At 39.8% G+C, this 21,736-nt stretch overlaps 1 protein-coding gene across 2 annotated transcripts in view; it reads right to left on the reverse strand.

Moving 5' to 3' along the window:
- Positions 1-10,456, reverse strand: part of pik3c2a (phosphatidylinositol-4-phosphate 3-kinase, catalytic subunit type 2 alpha) — a 124,279-nt gene extending 113,823 nt beyond the window's left edge. The window contains exon 1 of one of the 2 annotated variants that reach the window (XM_078549295.1): positions 10,363-10,456. The gene's annotated coding sequence lies outside the window, so the exon portion shown is untranslated. Of the gene's footprint in view, positions 1-10,105; positions 10,125-10,362 lie in introns of those variants that run through there. The other variant, XM_078549296.1, reaches the window with a different exon arrangement.
- Positions 10,457-21,736: the final 11,280 nt, after the last annotated feature.

A 21,736-nucleotide genomic window follows, 5' to 3' on the forward strand; every position in this document is an offset into this window, starting at 1 on the left:
AATGTCTCAACAACAAAACCCTCAATGTTTTCTCACTGAATTGTTAGCTGGTGGACAGGAACAAATACAAGGCTGCATTGTACAGAAAAAGCCCCAGCATTCGCCAAGTGACAAAGCAATCCACAATCAGGTAAATTATTGCTTATCTGTCTCTTGTGCCCAGAATAATATTTCAGGGTCAAACACAATCACAAAAAACGAGTCTTCACTCCCAATATGTCTATAAGGACGACATGAATTTTACTGGCTCACATCCATAGGTCTGAATTTGATTATCAATGTTAAAAAGGTTGATTCCATTTAACCACACAGCCAAGATTTTTTAAAAACAAAGCTGTACTTCCAAAGAAAGCCTATACCATACATTGCCAGATTTGGCGGAGCGTTATCACAAAGACATCTGTTAAGTTTAGTGTTTGGGTAGGGGTGTGATTGCAATTTTTAATAAAATTCCTTTGAACTGTGAAGAACAGTTTGATTCAGTGAATTGTTGGGACTTACGGCCTACATACCTGGCATCGCAGCAGCACTGAAATTCATAAATGCGTTGCTCAATTGTGCGGTAGGCAGAATATCATGTATGAATTTCACTGCCAGTCCGATGCTCGGTATGTAGGCCATACACCCCAGCGATTGGCTCATAAAATCAAACAGCATGTTCCTTTGGTTGTTTATGATAGGCAGAGTGCAGACCATACTCAACAACCAGCTGCGCCTGCAAACCCCAAAATAAAATGTCTTGTTAGATATGATTCCGTGATTGGGCAGCACCAGCTGAACGATTGTGTGTGCGCTGAGAGCTACACGAACAACCAATCTAAGATAATCAGTTGAGCACATAACATGGCTCATTCGTGCTTGCTAGAAGTGACATATATTCATATGCAGGGACTTGTTCTCCACAAACGAAAAAAAGGAATATCTTCAAGCCTTGCACCTTTTTCGAATTACCTGGGAAGCCTATAATTCCCTGTTTCTTTCTCCTTGCAATGTCTTGGCCAACCAATCAGCACCCTTTTCTCCTGTAGTATAAACCGTTGTGATCGTTTGAAATTTGGCATTCATGTGTTTGTCCTGATGACTGCAAGATGTAAAGCTTCGACAACATGTCTCTCTTTTCAGCATATATGAGGGAGAAAGGACGAGACAAATGGGTTCTTGGTGGGGCATTCATGTAGAGTATTAACACCAGCGGAGACCAGTTAGGATGACTGGCCTAGCCTGTTTTAGTTCTGTACATTCAATGTAACATGGGAACACTATTACCTCCAAGTCACACACCATTCTTAGTCATATAGCCCCATTCCTTCATTTGTCATTGGGTCAAAATCCTGGATTTCCCTATCCACTGTTGTGGGAGTGCAAGAACTGCAGCTAAAGGAGAAGATCCTCACCTTCTCAGGGTATCCAAGGAAAATAAGTACAGCTTTGCAAATGTTACCCACATGGAGAACAAATAAAAAGAAGCACTGACATCATCCTGCACTGTTAATACCTCCCACTGAGCATCACAGAAGAATAAAGGCTCATCATCAGAAGCAGACAATGAAATCAGTCCTGGGATACTTCACAAAACATTGCCCTACAACTGGCAAATCTAGCTAACACTTCATATGAAGTCACTCCTCAAGTTCAGATTCAGAATGGTTTCAAGTAAAGGTATGACAGTTCTCCCATGTACACATACTGTATTTAAGAGTAAATGGCAAATGATGATTTGAGCAATAAGAAACTCATACACTCTTCTTAGACAACCACAATTTTCTCCTATAAATTAGAAGTTTTTCTGTTTTATAAAAATTAACCTATTTCAGCATAGGAGCTGGGTTCTTCTGCTTAGAAAAAAGGAAATTAAAAAAGGAACAGGCTGTAATCAATTCTCTTAAAAATAATTTATGGACTCTGCTCCAACAACATTTTGTGGCAGGCAATTCCTTTCTAAATCTCCACTTGAATTCATTATACACCACCAATCAGACCACCAATTAGATATAGGAGGAATCCCACAATGCCACTTGCATTCCTATAGCATCAATAAAAAATGGTCACTGTCCTACCTTTATACAACCAATACAGCATTAAGACAGGAAAAACAAAGTACTATTCAGTTTTTAATTACAACAGTGACAACCAAGCACTTTACCAAAAGTCATAAAACATTTTGGAAAACCTCAAGAATTAGAAGTGAAACTCTCAGGACAGGGTAAAATAAAACCTCACTATCAACATTATAAATCAAACATGAGACTAAGCACAAGGCTGTCCCTGTATTTAGAGGTACCAAGACTAAAAGTCAGGTCAAAGTATAAACTTACCGGAGCTTTCAACCTTTCTTTCCAAGTGTGAACACCTAAATTGCTACAATTCCCAAGAAAGCATTTTTGCAAGAAGCTGGAGCAAACACTCTCCTTTCATCTAGTTTAGAAGAGTTGACAGTAAATAAGGAGGCCAACTTGTAAAAACAGCTTAAATATAGCCTCTGTCGTCAGTAAAGGTTAAACAGGGCTAAACTGAATAATGGCATCCATCTGTTTTGTGGTACATAGTTGATGGTTTTCTATTAGTGCAATTGATTTCTAAGGTTAAAGGAATTATGAACATGTCAAATCACCTGAAATTTTATTTGGTTTTAAGAATCTAAGTGTTACCCCAGTTTATTTATTTTCAAAAAGAATCTTAAGTTAAAAGAACTGAAATTTAGTTCAGTTCAGGCAGGAGTTTAGTTATCATGGCAAGAGTTGAAAAGAAACAGAAGCTGACACATGATCAGGAAGGCAGGACAACTGAAGTATTCACAGAATGCATAATCTTGATGTCACAACCAACATCACAGAGAGACTGGAGGGTAAAGGAAGATACAACTTTGACTGTTTATGGAATTACTTCTGGACAAAAGGAGACTGAGAATCTATTAGTACAGACAGACATAAACAGAATCATACACTATGGAATCTGGTACAGCACGCTGTTTAACAAACTAAGCACTTGAAAAACTAAAGGCTGAACTGAGAAGATACAAATATTAAAAAGAGATATTGCATTAATGAGCCTAGATAAAGCTGTCCCACTGATAATTATGTCATTTTACCAGACATACATTTGTAATGCGACAGCTGTGAAAATCAGGAATGCAGCAGTCATCTCAAAGCCAGAGCTCCCAAGTTTGTTAGCGCTCATCATAGGTAGCTTCTTTGGCTTGGGCACAACTACAGGATGGAAGACTGTCGCATACCCAAGGAGTTTTTGTATGGTGAGATAGTTGGAGCCAGCTGACCAGTAAATGCCAAAAACTATACTTCAAGGGCGCTTGCAAATATGATATGAAGGCCCTAAACATTCATTATCTCATCTGGGAGTCACAAGCTGACGACAGAGGAAAATGGTTACACACCCCGTGCACCACTATCACAACCAGTGGCTACAGCAGCTTGGCAACAGATGCTAACACCAAAAACAGCCACCCATAATGACACTTGGAAACTTCATGTGCGACACTTGTGGTAGAGCCTGCCTCTCTGGCCATTAGCAAAGCTGCGTTAAATGAAGACTTCCCATCTGAAATGAATTCTTTGCTGCATGTCTTTTGTGGACGGAAGGATACCAACGACAAATAGCTGTGACAACCAGGTTGTCTTTGCCCGCTCACAGTTTTGAACAAATAGAATTAAGAGTTACAAATTGTGCATCATTTGCTCTCAAAATACCTGAAGTCAGAATTCAACAATTTTCAACCAATGCTGCAGCTTACCCATGCTGCTGGCAAAATGTTTTAATTCACTCACAATTCAGGGTGGTTTAACATAGGCCAACTTGAGGAAGCTGACCATGAGATTGTGCTTCAACTTGAGCGATAATTAATCCTACCATACATCATTGTTAGTTACTCTACAATTCTACAAACCTATTAACTCTCATATCTACTGGTGCCTTGCATCAAAGCAAGTTGATTTTAAAAGATGCTAGTCTTTTTGAAATCCAACCCTCACCCCCCACCACCAGAAATCTTTCCCAACTACTCATAAAAGGTTTCACCCTCAGTTCCTTTGGCTCTGCATTACAGGTGCTTCACACACCCTCCTCTCAATAGGAAAGACATGCTGGCATTGGAGGCAGTCCAGAGAAGGTTCACTACATTGATCATGGGTGTGGAGGAATTTTATGATGAGAGGTTGGGCCTGTACTAATTGGAGTTTAGAAGAATGAGAGGTGACCTTATTGAAACATAAGATTCTTAAGGGGCTTGACAGGGCAGACACTGAGAGGTTGTTTCTCTTTGTGGGAGAGTCCAGGACCAGAGGGCATAATGTCAGAGTAAGTGGTCGCCCATTTTAAAAAGAGATGAGGAGGAATTTCTTCTCAGAATTCTTTACCGCAGAGGGTGGGTCGTTAAGTATATTCAAGGCTGAGATAGACAGATTTTTAATCAGTATGGGAATCAAGAGTTTTGGGGACAAGGCAGGAAAGTGGAGTTGAAGATTATCAGATCAGCCATTATCTCATTGAATAGCGGAGCAGACTCGATGGGCCGAATGACCTACTTCTGCTCCTATGTCTTATGGTCTAATACAGTGGGGTCAGTCTTTCAGCAATTATATTCTGAAGCCCTTTCAACTTTCCCCTCGGTGTCAGTTAACACTGTTCTTGTCGTTAGATTTATAGAGAAGTCAGAAAATGCGAACCTTGTCACTGTAGATCTATAAAATAAAACTTCCTGCTAATTGAGGTACAATCTCAGATCAGTGGGGGGGGGAAGAGAGGCATCGTGATAATGTTACTGGACTAGTAATCTAGAGGTGCCCAGGCTAATCATCTGGGTACATGGTCAAATCTCACTACAGCATCTGGTGAAATTTAAGTTCAATCAATTAATAAAAAAATCTAGAATTGAAAGCTAGTCTCAGTAATGTTGACCATGAAACTATCAATTGCTGTATTATACAGCATCTGGTTCACTACCATCCTGTAGGGAAGGGAATCTGCCGTCCTAACCTGGTCTTGCCTACATGTAACTCCAGACCCACAGCAATGTTGTTGACTCTTAAATACTCTCTGAAATGGCCGAGCAAGTCACTCAATTCAAGGGCAATTAGCGATCGGCTACAAATGTTGGCCTGGCCAGCAACACACATATCCCATGAAACAATTAAAAAAGTAATAAACTTCTGTTTCACCGAGTTCCTTGAAATGTATACAATTTAAAATCTTAAAAAGGAAATACTGGGAATGTAGAAACATCGGCACAGCTGAACAGAATAAATCAAAATAATTCATTCTTAAAAAAAAGTTACCTTGTAAAAAATTGCGATTTTAAAAAAAATTCGTTCATGCGATGTGGGCGCTGCTGACTAGGCCAACAATTATTGCCCATCCCTAATTGCCCTTGTTCAGGTGGCATTTTTTAAAAAAAAGTCAACCACATTGCTGTGGGTCTGGAGTCACACGTAGGCCAGACTAGGTTAGGATGGCAGATTTCCTTCCCTAAAGAACATTAGTGAACCAGATGGGTTTTTACAATAATCGGCAATTGTTTTGTGGTCATCTTCAGAATTATTATTACACCCATCTACTGTGGTGGTATGCGAACCTGGGTCCCCAGAGCATTACCGTGGGTCTCTGGAATACTAGCCCATTGACAATACCACTATACCACCACCTCCCCATACACATTTCACAACTTGCATGTTGTTTTCAAAGAAATCATGAATTAAGAGATTTTTTGCTAGTCGCCGTGCTGACAGTACATTACAACTCATCTTGAGCTAGACCTAATTCTATACTCAAATGGAGATTTGATTCAAAGAATGCATGCAGGTACAAATTGCCAAAAGTTTCATACCCCTTCATTTGTACCCCAATTTCACATTCAATTGGATAATGCTAGATACAGAAAACACAGTAAATAACAAATATAGAATACTGAAATTCTTGTAAAAAGACCTTTTATAACATCCTCCTAAATCTTTGCAGATTCACATTATACCCACTGTTTTAAACAATTCAGAGCAGACGACAGAACTGAATGTTAGTCAAACTCTTATAGACTAAGGTTAACCTTTTACAAACTGCCCCAAAACATTCATTGCACTGTCCAAACATTACGCTATCCATTTCCACTGCGTGACTTTGCAGGCGTGCTTTAACTTCTGAGCCACCCACCATTGCCCCTCCCCCACACTGCCCAAAATGCATCACAGCTAATATGTATTTACTCCAATTGGACCAAAAATGAATATTCCTTCCACTACCACTCCCCCTCCCCAGTCGGATTTTCCACTTAATTTGAAACCCACTTCTACGAGGCAACTGTAGCTGATAATTAGCAACAGTGTAATGAGAAATACCAGATCTTTAAATTCAACTAAACCTTATTTTTAAACAGATATCAATCAAGTATCATCAAAGGAGAAAAAAAAACAGATAATATCTTGGAAAAGGTTTATCCTCCAGCCAGGCTTTCTGAAGTTCAAATATTTCTCATGTGTACACAAAAAATTAATAAGGTACATGTTCAAAAAAATGAAAGCAAGAGTGTGAAAACACAACAAAATAATAAGTCAGTATTCACATCATAGGAATGAAGTGACAGGGTATTGCATTTGAACATTTAACATATTGGAATGAATATTAATTGCCCAACAAGTTTAAAAAAAAAGTGCTGAATATATACTGGCGGATGCCAGATATGGAATGGATCAGGCTCTGATGTCTCCTGCATCCGTTGACACTCAAAATACTAGAAGTGCTTTCATACGAGACCTGTGCTCAAAATGCATAGGTCTCACGTAGCTAGTTATAACACAACAATAAATGAGTTGGAATTCACCAAGGCCCATGAATGATCAGATGGAGTATTATCAGGTCTTTCCAGTCAGTTTACCTTTGGTTGCATATTGGGAACGTGTGCCATTAGCAGTGGTGTTACACAATACAAAAAGACTTAAAAGAATGGGTGAATGCACAAGGTCATGGAGACATGTTGTTGTTGTTCATTGAACTATACCTATTTTATTCAAAATTAGAAACGTGTAGCAGGTGTAACACAAGGGCTCAAATTTGAGGTGAACACAAAAAGAACCAAAAAGAGAGGTTGGAAGAAGTCACTTCACAGGGGTTGGCTGGAATGTACAAGTGACTGTTACACTCCACTGTTGAAGCAGAGCTCATGGTACATTCAGAAGAGTTGGAGGATGAGAAAAATTAATGGTCATAGAATGACCTAGAGTGTGGGATTAAACTAAATGGCTTATGTGGAATAAAGCACAAGCAAAGACTTCATGAGCTGTACAACCTGCTTCTGTGCTGCTGTTTCTGATCAGCATCTGAAAAGGGAAGTGTAGAACACTACCAGAACCTTATCAGACACTCCCCAAAATATTGTCCTATTTCCAGGTGTTGCCAGGTCTGCTGTGTAATAACAGTTTGGTTTTATTGCAAATTTCCAACATGTTAGTTGTGATTTTAAGAAAGAAGTCGCCGCATCTTACATACTACATAGCCTTGGGTGCGAGAGGTTTAAAGAAAAAAGCCAAAGAAAGATTAAGTTCTAGTAATGTGGCAGCAAGTACTTCAAACATCTGCTTAGACTGACTCACCACTGTCAAAAAGAAAATACATTGTTGATCCTTCAAGATATCAATGCCTAACAAATCTGCTCAAATTCATAAAACCTCTGGCATACAGTTGTAGTTCCTGTGGCTGTAACAGGGTTAACAGGATTTCCAGTGAAGGAGGGAGGAGAAACTTTTCTGTGAAGGACAATACAGACATTTCAAGGATGCCATTAAGCAGAAATTCATGAAATACAAGATAACAAAACTGATGAGTTGGGGGAACTGACACATTGTGACACTTCAAGTATTACAATGTTTTGAGGATTAGAACAAATGGGGAACACAGTGTAAAATAGAGGGAAAGACACTGGCCAACCTTCCAATTTTGAAAAATATACACAGCATTCCCACAGAAATCATAGATTGGTCTCCTTCTGTGCTATAACCATTCAGCCCAACATGTCTGTGTTGGCACTCAAAAGTCCAATTCACATGGTGCCAATCCCCCACCTTTTCCCCGTGGCCCTACAAAATTCACTATTGAATCAGCCTCGACCACACTCGCAGGCAGTGTGTTCCAGATCCTAACCAGTTATTTTGTAAAAACTGTTTTTCCTCATGTCATCATTGCTTCTTTCATCAGTTGATGTCCTCTGCTTCTCGGTCCTTCCACCAATTGGAACAGTTTCTCCCCATCTACTTTGTCCCTCATGATTTTGAAAACATCTATCAAATCTCCTCTCAACCTTCTCTTCTTTAACAAGAAGAGCCCCAACTTCAACTTCTCTAATCTATCCACATAACTGAAGTTCCTCATTTCTGGAACTACCCTCATTAATCTTTTCTGTCCCCCTTGTGTTTCCTTCAACTGTGGTGCCCAGAACTGATCGAAATACTCCAGTTGGGACCAAACCAATGTTTTATACAGGTTTACCATAACTTCCTCGCTTTTAAACTCTTTTGATATAACCCAGCATTGCATTCCATATGCTTTGTTAACCACACTTTCAATTGATTTGTGCACATATCCCCCAGGTCCCTCTTCTCCTGTACCCATCCCACACTGGAATTGTACCTTTTATTTTATCTATGTGTGAATCACTTCACACTTCCAAGTTAATTTCAACTGGCACCTGTCCGCCCATTCCATCAATGTGTCTATGTCCTTTCGAAGTTTAACATTATCCTCCTAACAGTCTACAATGCTTCTAAATTTTGTGTCATCCACAAATTTTGAAATCGTGCCCTCTACACTTAACACCAGTCTCTGAGGAACCACACAATAAACCATCCTCCAGTCCGAAAAACAGCAGTTCACCATTACCGTTTCCTGTTGCTCAACCCGTTTTGTATCTGTGTTGCTACTTCCCTTTTATTCCAAGAGCTGTAACTTTTCTCAAGCCTATTGTGTGACACTTTATCAAATGCCTTTTGGAAGTCCACATATACCACATCAACTGTATCACCATCATTACCCTCTCTGTTACCTCATTAAAAACTCAAGCAAGTTGAACACAATTTGCCTTCAACAAATCTACACTTAGCCAAATGACTGTTCATTTTGTTCCAGATTATCACTTGTAAAATCAGAAAAAAAAATTAAATCAAGTGCCCTTATTCAGAAATCACAAGCTCCCATCGTATTGGTAAATTAAATCTTTTCTCAGATAGAGAAGAAGCAAACAAGAACTGAAAATCTCGGTCTTTTAGAAAAAAGGTATTTTCACCAAACTCAAAGCTCTCCCAATGCTTCACGATGTCAGAGGTGGACCCCCTCCCACTTACACGAATGTTCACAATGATCCCCCATCAGACAAGGTTCCAAAATAATTCAGTTTCAAAATTTGCTTGTGATAGAACATCGGACATTAATATTTTTATAAGTAAACACGTATATTTGGGAGATAGCTGTTACTAGTTAATATATTTATGAAATTGTAAACTCATCTCAACTACACTAGTAAAACAATATTCGATTGAAAACAATTTGCAGAATTATTTCCATCAGATGACTCGACACTAAGACAACGACAGGGAAAAACCCCCCACAGGTAATCCTGCTCAACGGTAAACTCCAACTAAAAATGTTAACGTCAGTGAAACATTCCAGCTTTTCAAATCATCCCATCTAAATCTTGGCAAACATTTTAGTTGCAAAGCTACGAAATATTCGAAGCGTAGACAAAAGCCCGGGCTAATCGGAAATATTTACTCTTCGGTGACATTTGAAAAAAAAAACAAGCAACATTTTCGGGCAGTTTCTAAAATGACAGCAGCAAAACAAATGCAACGTCGAGATCACGTTAGAATTCAATTCGAGAGGGAGGCGAAAAAAAAACACAAGTACAACCAGTCGGCTTAAATCGTGAATTAATGAGAAACTTAAAGTGGACAACTTTAAAAAGCTGACTTCGGATAGAGAAAAACATAGTTCCCCTGCACAGAGCCAATGCCGAAGAGCTAAACCGCTACGAAGATAAGGACACAAGCAATCATAGCCGCGCCAACGCTTTACATTACACAGGGCACTTAACTAACCGCAATGAACAAATTACATTTACTGCTTCTATTTGATTAAAGACTCTCAGAAATCCTCGTCCTGATCCAGTACCTGCAATAGACTCCAGAACTTTACACTATTCCATACATTTTCAAAAAGAGTCACTTAAAAGTTAGAATCCATCTACAAGTCGCAGCCCACACCCCTCTCCATTAACCGTAGATGGCGGACTTCTGCCGTTAGAGACACTGGCTGCAAACGTCTGTGCTTAAAAGAAACTAAATCAGAGCTGCGGAGCGCGCTCCCACTCACCTCAGAGCCCAGCACAGGACCAAGCCGCCATCTTCCAGCAATCTCCGGTATCCACAAAGGGACCGTCACTTCCGGGAACCAAGTCGAGGCTTCGGATGTTGGGGGGGGTGGGGGGTGCTTTAAATCGCGCTATAGGGAGGGTGGGTTGAGGGGGAACTGAGTTCAGAGCCAAGGCGGCGATCGGGGGGAGGGACCAGAAATCGAGATGGAATGCTGTGTGCCGCAGCGTTCGGCGAGAACAATGGGAGGGACTGGCGATCGAATGCCGGGGAACGCGACGTTCTGTTGGAACGCTGCGAGGATTCCGATCGAATGCCGTGGGTCACGCTGTGTTCTGCCCGCCTGAAGTATGGGCGGGATTCTTCGTCACTCCCCGTGTCATGTAGCGCAATGTCTGAACAATGGGAGGAATTCCGATCGCACTTCCTCGGAACGCAACAGTCTGACCAAGCATCCCAACCCTTTCTCATTGTTTCTGTGATTTAATAGTGGTAGCCTCCGGCTACGATTGTACGACACCAAAACCATTGGTCACAACACTGTCGTTTTCGAAATTGAGTACGTACATTAACGTTCCCATTCTCACCCATAAAATATACTTTCTACATTTCATGAATTAATAAGAGTAAATATAAAAAGCGATAAGGTAAGATTACAGGAGTCGCGTATGGTTTCATTACATTAGATCTTCTTATCGTGTGCACGCGTGGTGGTGGTAGAATTGGTTGAAACAGGGCCGCGACGTGAACGCTTCTACCTTGGCCCCTTACATTAAATTACATTAGATGCAGAATCTGGACATATTTGGTAAAATCTTTGGAGTAGCCCACAAATTGTGTGACATCAACTGATCAAGAGCTTCGGCATATATGTTATGCAAAGTTACTCAATGCGCCAACAAGAAAGAGAACAGTAAGATAAAAGCAAAACACTGCGGATGCTGGAAATCTAAAACAAAAAATGCTGGAAAAACTCAGCAGGTCTGACAGCATCTGTGGAGAGAAAGACAGAGTTAACGTTTCGAGTCAGTATGACTTCTTTAGAGCTAGAACTTCTTCAAAGCTAGAACAGCAAAAAGAACAGTATTGATCTAACTAGAGGGAAACAAACTATTACCCCAGCTGCTGAAACCAGATTCGCATGGTAAGAATCTTTAGAAATGTCGAATTTACATTGGTTCTCCCCAGCTATTTCTGCATCCTTTAAGGTTGTAGTCATCCATTTTGATCAATGATTCTGACTTTTTTATTGTCCCAAATGATTAGCATCTTTAAAGGCAACTTCATTGTTTTCAGACCTGCTGAGTATTTCCAGGTATTTTTGTTTTCATTGTTTTCTACTTGCTGACCGTTGGCAACATTATCCCAAAGCACAGCATTAGTTTCCAACACACATATTGAGGACAATCGACTCTACCTCTCCACCACCTCTGGCAACCCCTCCAATATCTCTACATTGTCAGACTGCTTGTCCAACATCCAGTGTCTGAACAGCAGAAATATCCTCCAAACAAATCCTGGAAAACCAAAGCAATTGTCTTTGTCTTCAGTCCCCACCACAACCTTCCCCCTAGCCACTGACTCCATCTCTCTCCCTGGCACTGCCTTTGGGCAGTGCTAGACTGTTCACAACCTTGGTGTCATATTTTACCCTGATTTGAGCATCACCACTAAGACTGCCTTTTCCACCTCTGTAACATCGCCCAACTCTGCCCTCATCTCATCTGCTTCTGAAATGCTCATTTGTGCCTTTGATAGCTCCAGAATTGACTGTTCCAAAGCATTCCTATCTAGCCTGCCACGTTCTACCCTCCATAAAATTTAGGTTATTCAAAACTTTGCTGCCTGTGCCCAAATTTGTTTCCAGTCCTGTTCACCCATCACCCCTGTGCTTGCTCACCTACACTGGCTCCCAGTTGAGCAATGCCTAGATGAGTGCTTCTTAAACTATTTTCCAATGTGTACCCCATTTTAATGCTTGCAAATTAACACTTACATATTATAGATAAACATATATATATAAACGAAAATCTGAGTTTTTAGTGTTTTGTAAAAATGCTAGGTACTCATGTATGTTTCAGCTAAGCTCTCCATATTCCTTGGCGACAGAAAACTCAGTGAAGACCTTACCTGCCCCCCCACAAATATTGTAATGAGCCTCTTTCTTCCCACCACACTGACATAAACACACACCCCTCTTTCCAAATCCCTTCTCCCACAGTCACTCATGCAGCAGGCTCTCTTCCTAAACCCCTCCCTCCCCCACTTTCTCAGCAGTTCCTCTACCCTCCCGCCACACACTCACTCAACTCAGCAGCCTGTCCTCTCAATCCCTCAGCCTCACTCTCAAAGCAGCCTCTCTTCCTAACTTCACACCCTTCCCTCACTCAACAGCCCCTCTTCCCAGACTTCCCTCCCATCCCCACTCATCTTTCACCAGCCTCTCTCTCCTTCCCACTTTTGGTCTCATTGTCTGTACCTGTGAAGCAGAGTCAGCGACCTGGGGTAAGGAGCCCGTACAACAGGCAGACAAGGAACAGAAACACAGTAAAGTTTGAAGCCGCAACTCAGCTTCCCGGTTCAGCCGCATGACCTCCTGGTATTTCCCACGTTTGGTCCATGACTGAGTTACGCTGGCCTGCCTCTCCCTGTGCCAAGTTGATGCACAAATATCCTTGGTCCACTCATACTCACTTCTAAAAATGGTTTCTGAAGTTAAGGAGTGTTTTGTGCTCACTGTCTGTTCTTTGCTGTTTAGCAGCATTGGTCCAAGGCTGTCCCATCAGTATCTTCAGATTGGGTAATCTCCTCTCCAGTCGCCATTGCTGCTCAGAGGTGGGGGAACTTTCAACCCCTAATGTGATCTCTGTGACCCCACCTGTGGTCATGACCTACAGTTTGGAGTACATTGGTCTTGATTTTAATATTCTCATCCTTGTTTTCAAATCCCTCCATGGCCTGACTGCTCCCTCTACCTGTAATCTCCAACCCTCTGAGATAACTCCATTCCTCCAATTCTAGCCTCCTGATTTTCATGTTTGACTAGTGTCATGAAAATATTAACGTATATAATGTTATTGGAAATGATTTTAAACTGGACTTGTAGTAGGGTCTGTGTCTGTGGGTGTGAGTGTGTGTGTCTTAACTGGATTAAAGCCAGCCAATCTGGGTGCTTTGATGTTTAGTAGATTTGAGATATTAAACAGTAAGGTAGAGGGTACGTTTGCATTTTGTTGAATAAACCACTCAAAGACTGGGGGTGAAATCTTGCACCTAGCTAGGAGACACCAAGGAATATGTTAATATTGTGAATAAAATTGGTACTTTGAAAGAGGTTTTATTGTTAGAAGAGGTGGAGTTCAACGAGCCTGGTGATACAATGAGAATGTGCATTCAAAGGGAAGGCTAGATACATATAGAAAAAAAGTTGTGTGTGATTCAGAGGCATGTCATATCTAAGCAGCCTGTAAACCATACCACTGTGTCTGTGAAGCAACAAATTGAAAGGAACTTCATTTTGAATTCATAAGATAAAATGTGCTTTGCCTGGTGTCTGTTTAAATCTATGGGCTATTGTTGCCTTGGGGAAGATTACCTGGGAGTGATTAATTTGGGGGTTTGTTTAATAGTTATTATGGTAGTAATTTGTAGATATGTGTATGTGTTTAATACCTTAATATGTTTAATTTAATTTATATAAAAACCTCTTGAGGCTTTGTGATTTTTATTCCTGAATTCAGAGCTGCGTCTCAAACATACCAATTGAAAATATAGGTTATGACAGTTGTCTGAAGTTTCCCTCTGGGATTTTAAATAATTCAGCCTTTACCAACTAATGTGTCATAACACCAATGGCTGTGCTGTTAGTTCCCAAGACCCAAACCTCTGGAATTCCCTCCCTAAACTTTTCTACCTCACTTTCTTCCTTTGAGATGTTCCTTAAAACCTACCTCTAACCAAACTTTTTGCCGCTTATTTTAATATCGCTTCATGTGGCTCACTATCAAATTTAGTTTGACGGTTCCCTCCTGTGAAGTGCTATCATATGTTTTACTACATTAAAGACACTATATAAATACAAGTATTACCCGGCATGGACTGACTGGTCTCCTTCTGTGCTGTAAGTGGCTCTAATTTGCTTCAGTATATCAAGGTTGCAGAAAGCACAAGGCAGACATGATTACTCATCTTGATGATTATCTAGTGACCCCTGCTGGAAAGTGCATTTGAATGAAAACAGGATTTAACTCATTCTCTGACTGTTAACACACATTAGCCTAGATTTTCCTCTTTTGGCACAGTTAGCAGCAGAATGGTTATTAGGCTCTGGAAGTAGGTTGTTTACACCCAGTTTTCCTCGGTCAAATCATTAAAATAACTTTTAGAATTGGATTTGTAAAGTAGAAACTGAAGGTTGTGTGTAAATCCAATTAAAAGGGGTGGAGACAATTAAAAGAGAGCTTAACAACAGGGAGCAAAAAATCCTGAAACCTCAAAAAAAATCCTGAAAACCTTTGGAGAGCATAGGAAGGCATATTAAAACATTAGCAGTCTTTGATAAAATCATTTGCAGTTTTTCTCAGAAGAGACACTTCGATTAAGCCTAGTAACATTGATATCAGGAAGTATGGTGTGTTCTCTATTTCATCAGGCAATAGCAAGTCATATATTAATTGAACTAAGTGAATCTGATTAGATTTGTGGTTCTCCATGGGTTCATTCATTGTAAAATAATATCGCATCAAGCCTTCCTTGGCCAAGAGTTCACTCTAATATTTCTTTAATCTCTTCAAAGGAGATAAGTATGAAAGACAAAATAATATAAATAAGGGAAAAGAAAAACATTGTGCAGGAATGCACTGCCCTGCAGCCTAGCACCCAATTTACTGTTTGATGGTTGAAGGGTAAGTGGTGTCACACATGCTTTCAGGAATGGATGGCCTCAGGGACACGCCACCCACCTCCATCCTCATGAATAAACATTGCAGCATTACAGCAAGAAGGTGGAGTGAAGTTTCAGAACTGTCAATGCCTCAGCCACCCCTCTGCTACATCATTACAGCACTACATCTGCCTTCCTGCTGACCCAAACACTGTGAAGACAGCTCTACACTGACATGGTCAGAGCCCACAGAAACGGTTGATGGCATTAGAAGTGTGGCTAATTGGACAATATGTTTAAGTCTTCTTTCATGCAGTGGCTTTTGAAAGCATGTGAACTTATGATTAGGCTGATTCCCCAGTAATTTTACTTCTGTCTGCAAACATGGCAGTACAAACATTGGTGGATGAGCATGAAGTGTTTTTCATTCAACCTTATCTGCTTGCAACCTTGCATTTTTATTATTCCATGTACATTATATCAGAAATCTACTGGTACCAATGTTTTTTGTGGGTAAAAAGAATCATTTACATCAACTGACTCAAAAAGCTCCTGATAAGATTGTCAACCCTGCCTCACACATGCCATGACACCTGTCATTGGTCACTCAACACATCTTCCCACACTACTTGTAAAGCGAACACATTCTTCATTACCTGACAGTTATGAAATCAAGCAGGCAGACCTCTTCCCCCATGTTCAATATAGTTATACTTAAAGAACAAAAAAAGTGTTCAAAGAAAATAAAATGAAAAAGCTTTTAGTGTCATTTTGATTTTTCTCCTGCGTTGCACATAGCAGTGTCCTGGAGCTTAACCTATAATTCCTTGAGACTCCAGGGATATGGAAGGTTGGCAACCCTTGTTGAGACTCTAAATTGCAACAGGAAAATGAATGAAGAAAAATGGTAAGTATAACTAAATATCCTATCTTTATATTGCTCTGTCCTTTCTGTGCCATCCAGAATGATTACTGTCATGTCACAATCCTCAACACCCATTTCAAATGGATATTCTTTCTGTTAGGTTTTAGGTCTCCTGCAAAAGTTGAACACCAAGAAAAGGTTTGTGGAATCAACAAGGCCTTCATTAGTATTAAAATTAAGGATCTTACTCATTTGAAGTGAGTTTGTCAATCACCTCTGGTCTTGCTCACCACAAAAGGCAATGGGCACAAACTCAGTGCCTTTGTAAATTTTACAGTATTATTGCTTAATTTCTATATCCAGCAATTGCAATATCTCCTAAATATTGGGTGATATAAGTAGAACAATCTGGACTATTGGCTGGATTCGAACAGTTGGGTAAAGTACTGGTGGAGTTTTGGTAGCCATGGATCTATGCTGCAGTATGAGTCACTTCCTTAAAAAGTGACAGCGAAGGCAGTAGAAGATGAAAATTCAATAATTTTCTTAGTGAAAGAAATCATTTTTAAATTTTTGCTGCTTCAGTTGCATACTTCCAAAACTCATACATGCGTCTGAAGTCACAGTGCAGGTGCAAGACAATTTGAATCCGACAAATGAAAAATGATTGCAATGTGATCCTTTTATTGTGCCAACCAAGCCCAAACAGCCAGCCAAGCCCACACACACATCATTTCTCTCAGTGGTATTCATAGAGAAACAAATGCATTTTTTCCTCTAGGTAGAAAGGTAACTTTGTCCATCCTTTCCATTCTGATTCTTTCCACAAATTGTTAAGGGAAACTCAGAATCTTCACAGGACTCCAGTTATAATACGCTGTCCTTGGCGATTCATTATATCATTATAAGTATAATTGTGAACAAGAAACTTACAGTTACGTGCTATAGATTGGCCTTATTGGCAACCTTGCAAGTAGGGCCTAAGCCATTTGCTCACCATGAAAGCTTGATGCTGAAATAGGGAGCATCAAAGACATCCTGCGAGATAATGGCTACCCTGATCAGATCATTTCACACCGTTTTTTGCACAATCTCATGAACAGGCCTAAGGCTGTCATTTTCAGCCCTGAAAAGTGCCCAATCTACCTCAGATTACCCTGGAAGGGCAAGCTATCTCAAAAATTCATGCAACAGGTGAAACTAGCTGCTTCAAGCTGCTACTATGCAGTAGTAATATGAGTGGTATTCATCACTGCTGCCATCAAGCCAAAAAGACGTTTTGCCTATTACACAGATAAGTAACGTGGTATATGAATCTCAGTGCCAGTGTGATGTAGGCCGTACGCCCCAAGGATTGGTGGATCATATCAAACAGCATGTCTCTTCCAATGTTTGCCATGGACAAGGTACAGACTGCACCCAAACAGCCCGTGCTTGCAAAACTCGAAACACAGTGTCCAACATTAGATGTGATTATGCGATTGGTCAACATTTACTAAATAATCCTCAGTGTGCTAAAAATTACGCTGACAACCAATTTAAGATTGTCAGTTGGGCTCGTACTGTGACACATTAGTGCGTACTGGAAGCTACATATATTAATATACCGGGCCCTGTTTTTTGTAGACAGAGCATATACACACATTATGCCTGTTTCAGCTAAAAAAATAAGTGACAGCCATCCACTGGTTCATTCCTTGGAATAATGCCTTGACCAATCAGAGTCAAGCTGCATGATTTAAAATTTCAAACAATGCTTGGCAGTTAACTGTCAGTCACCATTAACTGGTGCATACTCCATGGCAATGCCTCTACTAACCAGAGTCTACTTGCCAACCAACCAGCACTCTCTTCTCATACAGTATAAAGTTGTTGCTTCCCTTGACATTGGTATTCTTGCAATTTTCCTGATGAGTGCAAGACAAAAAGCTTCAACAAAATTTCTTTTTTCAGCAATACTCAAGTTCTGTACTGCCAAACAACTATTCACAATACAAATTCACAAGCTATCTACAAAAAGAAAGCAAAAACCTTAATCGTAGGAGTTTAAATCAAATCCTAACCTTATGTCCAGGATTTTACAGCCCCTCCCACCAGGCCAGATATTATGGTCCCGCCGAACTAAATAGAGATTTAAATGGCTCGCCGTATTTGCTGGCAGGAGACATGCTGTGGCGGGGCTGTAAAATCCTGGCCTATGTGTAAGTATACACAATTCGGGTATCTTACATTGGTCAAGGGATTTATATACTGTCATTGTACTTTTCTTAAAAATTCATATTTTAATCCAAATAAGCCAGCTATGGTTTGTTTTTCTGCACATTATGGAAGATAGTAATTATGTTTTGTGCATTTCAAATCAGGTCAGTATATAATAGAACTTGAAGATAATTAAAATTCAAAACCTGATTTCTAAAGCTTCATGGGACATTTTATTGCATTATGGGCATTATATAAATACAGATTGTTGTTGTTTGAGAATAAATGGCCTCAAAGTCCTCTTTGAACCTTGTTATTTATTATGAAGATCAATTTTCACATGCAAAGTTTCTGTTTTGAACTGCAATCCTTGTAATGACAGTAGCCCATAATCTTGCAGCCAACACCGAACTCTCAATTCAGTGTAGTTGGCAATGTTTTCAGAGCTTATATGACATTATCTTTATTATATGGCATGGATGAACTGATTGCCTTGTTTTCCTCTGGGAGGATGGTGTCAACATTTTCAAACACCAACATGTAATGGTGATAGCTAGGTCTTCTGCTCATGAATAAATTCACATTCTGTGCTGATAGATGTATTTCGACTAACTGTCTTAAATGTTGTATCTATTGATTCGAGGGAACCTGTAAATCCGAGGATAAAACTTATGTCTGCTTGTATCTGGCTGTTATAGCCATAAAACTTAAAACTATTGTAACCTTTCTCTCTATTGAAGATGCACTTCCAATTCCACAGGCCCCCTACTATGTGTGCTAGATAAAAGAATGCCTAGACTTTCTATTAAAGATTACTAAACTTCAGAATGAGAATGGAAGACTGAGGATCTTGATGGCAAAAACACCATCTTATATATTCCTTGTCAAAAGAATTAGTTCTGTTTACTGATCCGAATGGCACTTGTTAAGTGAGTTCAGCCCTTCTCATGTCAATCACATTGTCCTGTTGGTACCCACATTATGTTTCAATCAATAAAAAACAAGCACCTAGACAGGTCTGGTTGATTGTTCATGCCCTAGTTTCTCCATTTTCGCTAACAAAGGGGTCAAACAAAGGTCAAGATAGGACAGGGCATATTTATGTCTCTCTTAACAAGTTGTCTCTGAACCTGTGGCATTATTAATGGATTTTTTTCCAACAGATAAAAAATATTTGTTTGTATAATACTTCTTAGTTTAATTAGCATTGGTCCTTTTCTTTCCTAGCATTCTTTCAAACTGCTGACCCCATTTTGAGGACACATCTAGGCAAATCTTATGGCACTCCTCCTACAAGTGGATGTAGAAGGCTATAAAGAGGGTTGACCTCTGTGCCACTCATTGCACAATACTCATAATTGCAGAATTGCCTGGAATCAGGTCAAAGCTGACTGATACATGGTGCAGATTATCATTATGCATCCTTACAGCAGTTGGGGCAGCTCAGCATCCAGTTTTCAGCTGACTCACACTCTTGTTAAAAACAGTTCCCCACAACAAAAACAGAATTACCTGGAAAAACTCAGCAGGTCTGGCAGCATCGGCGGAGAAGAAAAGAGTTGACGTTTCGAGTCCTCATGACCCTTCAACAGAATTGTTGGATGGTTGTGCAACAATGCTTCCAAATCTAATTGTTGGTATTCTGGTTAGTGTGAACAGTCAAGACTATTGCTGGGTCAGCTAGTCCAGCATGGCTTTTTCAAGCAGTACCTCTTAAATAATGATATATTTTGTTTGGGGCTTATCTGTAGAACCATCCAGTTCATTGTTTACTCAGACCTTCACATTTATCTGTACTGTTTGATGAGCTGCCAAATCTACCTGAAAAGTTGGAGCCCTCTGAATGTACTGATCATCTGCCAAAGTGAAATCTGGTCACCTCCATCTGTATGTATGGTGTGCAAGTGCTGGCAGTTGAATATCTTATGCAGATGTATTGGGATGCTTGTGTAAACAGAGATGAGGATATTCAAATTGAGGTATTATTAAACTGTGAGTCAATGTACATCAGCTAAAATTATTCTTGTTAATTTAAAAAGGTATAAAAAATGATTCAAAATAAAGAAGAAATAACTTAAATTTACATAGTACCTTCTCTAACTTTAGGACGCTTTACTGCCAGTTATGTACTTTTGATGTGTTATATTACGGTTGTATTATGAAGAAATGTGACAGCAAATTTGTGCACAACAAACTCCCACAAACAGCAATATGGTCAATATGATATTGGCTGAGGTATAAGTATTGGCCAGGAAAATGGAAGAACTCCCTTGTTCTTCTTTGAATAGTGCCTTCTGTTGTCACAACATATGTTGCAGAAGGTGACAATTGTAAAGCTTAAATATGCTGCCTGTGAAATAGAGCATCTTAGTTATTGTTAATTTTATATGGCGCCTTTGTCAGTGCTTTCTCAGACTCTGCCTTTCTTGTGGCTGTTAATGAAAAACTAGCTACAAATTCTTCCTCCCACTTTTTTTTGGTTCTGGTTATCAGTTGGAGGTAAAAGACCAAGCCAATATTCAAAGAAGAGCAAGTTCTTAAACTTCCTCAAATTCTCCATCTCTCATTTCTCCTTTAACTCACTCCTCAAAACCTACCTCTCTGACCAAGCTTTGTCAACTGCCCTAATATCTCATGTGGCTTGGTGCTAAATTTTACTTCTGTGAAGCACCCTAGGTTACTTTTACAGGTGCTCAATAAATACAAATTGTTTTTGGTATGGAAATAACAGCATAAATGGTATTGCATCATTGCTTTACTAAATTGTTGTCAGCTTGTGATACTTCTATTCTGCTATAAATTTTTGAGACTGACAGCTTGCCATCATGTTGAAAATTCAAACACTGTAGTGCAGTACTGGAGTCCTTGGGGCCACCTCAAGCTTGTTTGTTCTGGTAAAATTAGAGGCAATGCCTAGGTATGATCTGGTACCACCTTACATCAGCTGATTGCAACTAACAGCTGTAATCTCATCAGCTGTAGATCTGATATACATTCCAGATTAAAATCCTTGGATCAAGTTCAGGCTTGTCACCTGTCTGGTTTCGATCTGGTTTCTAAAATGTAAAGCGGATAGCTAAAGTAATTACTTTGTTGCACCCAATTGGACACATCACCCGATTTGCAAGGTAAAATACTGAAGCAGCAGCGACCCGAGTAGGGTAGAAAATACTTTTTACTCTACATTTTGTACAGCCTGACTATCTAATACATTTAGTAAGTTCCCTGAAGTCAATGTTACTTATTGAAGGAAGGAGCTGTTGCAGCCATTGTCAATTAAATCATTTTGTTTTTGAGATACTTAAACAAATTAAAGATTATAGTTCCTAGAATTATTTGGTGTAAGTCAGGCTTAAAAAGCAACTTTCCATGATTAAAAGTAAACCACTGCTTCATCTGCAGCAAATGAGCAGAGGCTGCCACTTCAGA

This window comes from Cetorhinus maximus, chromosome 9 (assembly GCF_964194155.1).
Source record: "Cetorhinus maximus chromosome 9, sCetMax3.hap1.1, whole genome shotgun sequence".
NCBI classification, from domain to species: Eukaryota; Metazoa; Chordata; class Chondrichthyes; order Lamniformes; family Cetorhinidae; genus Cetorhinus; species Cetorhinus maximus.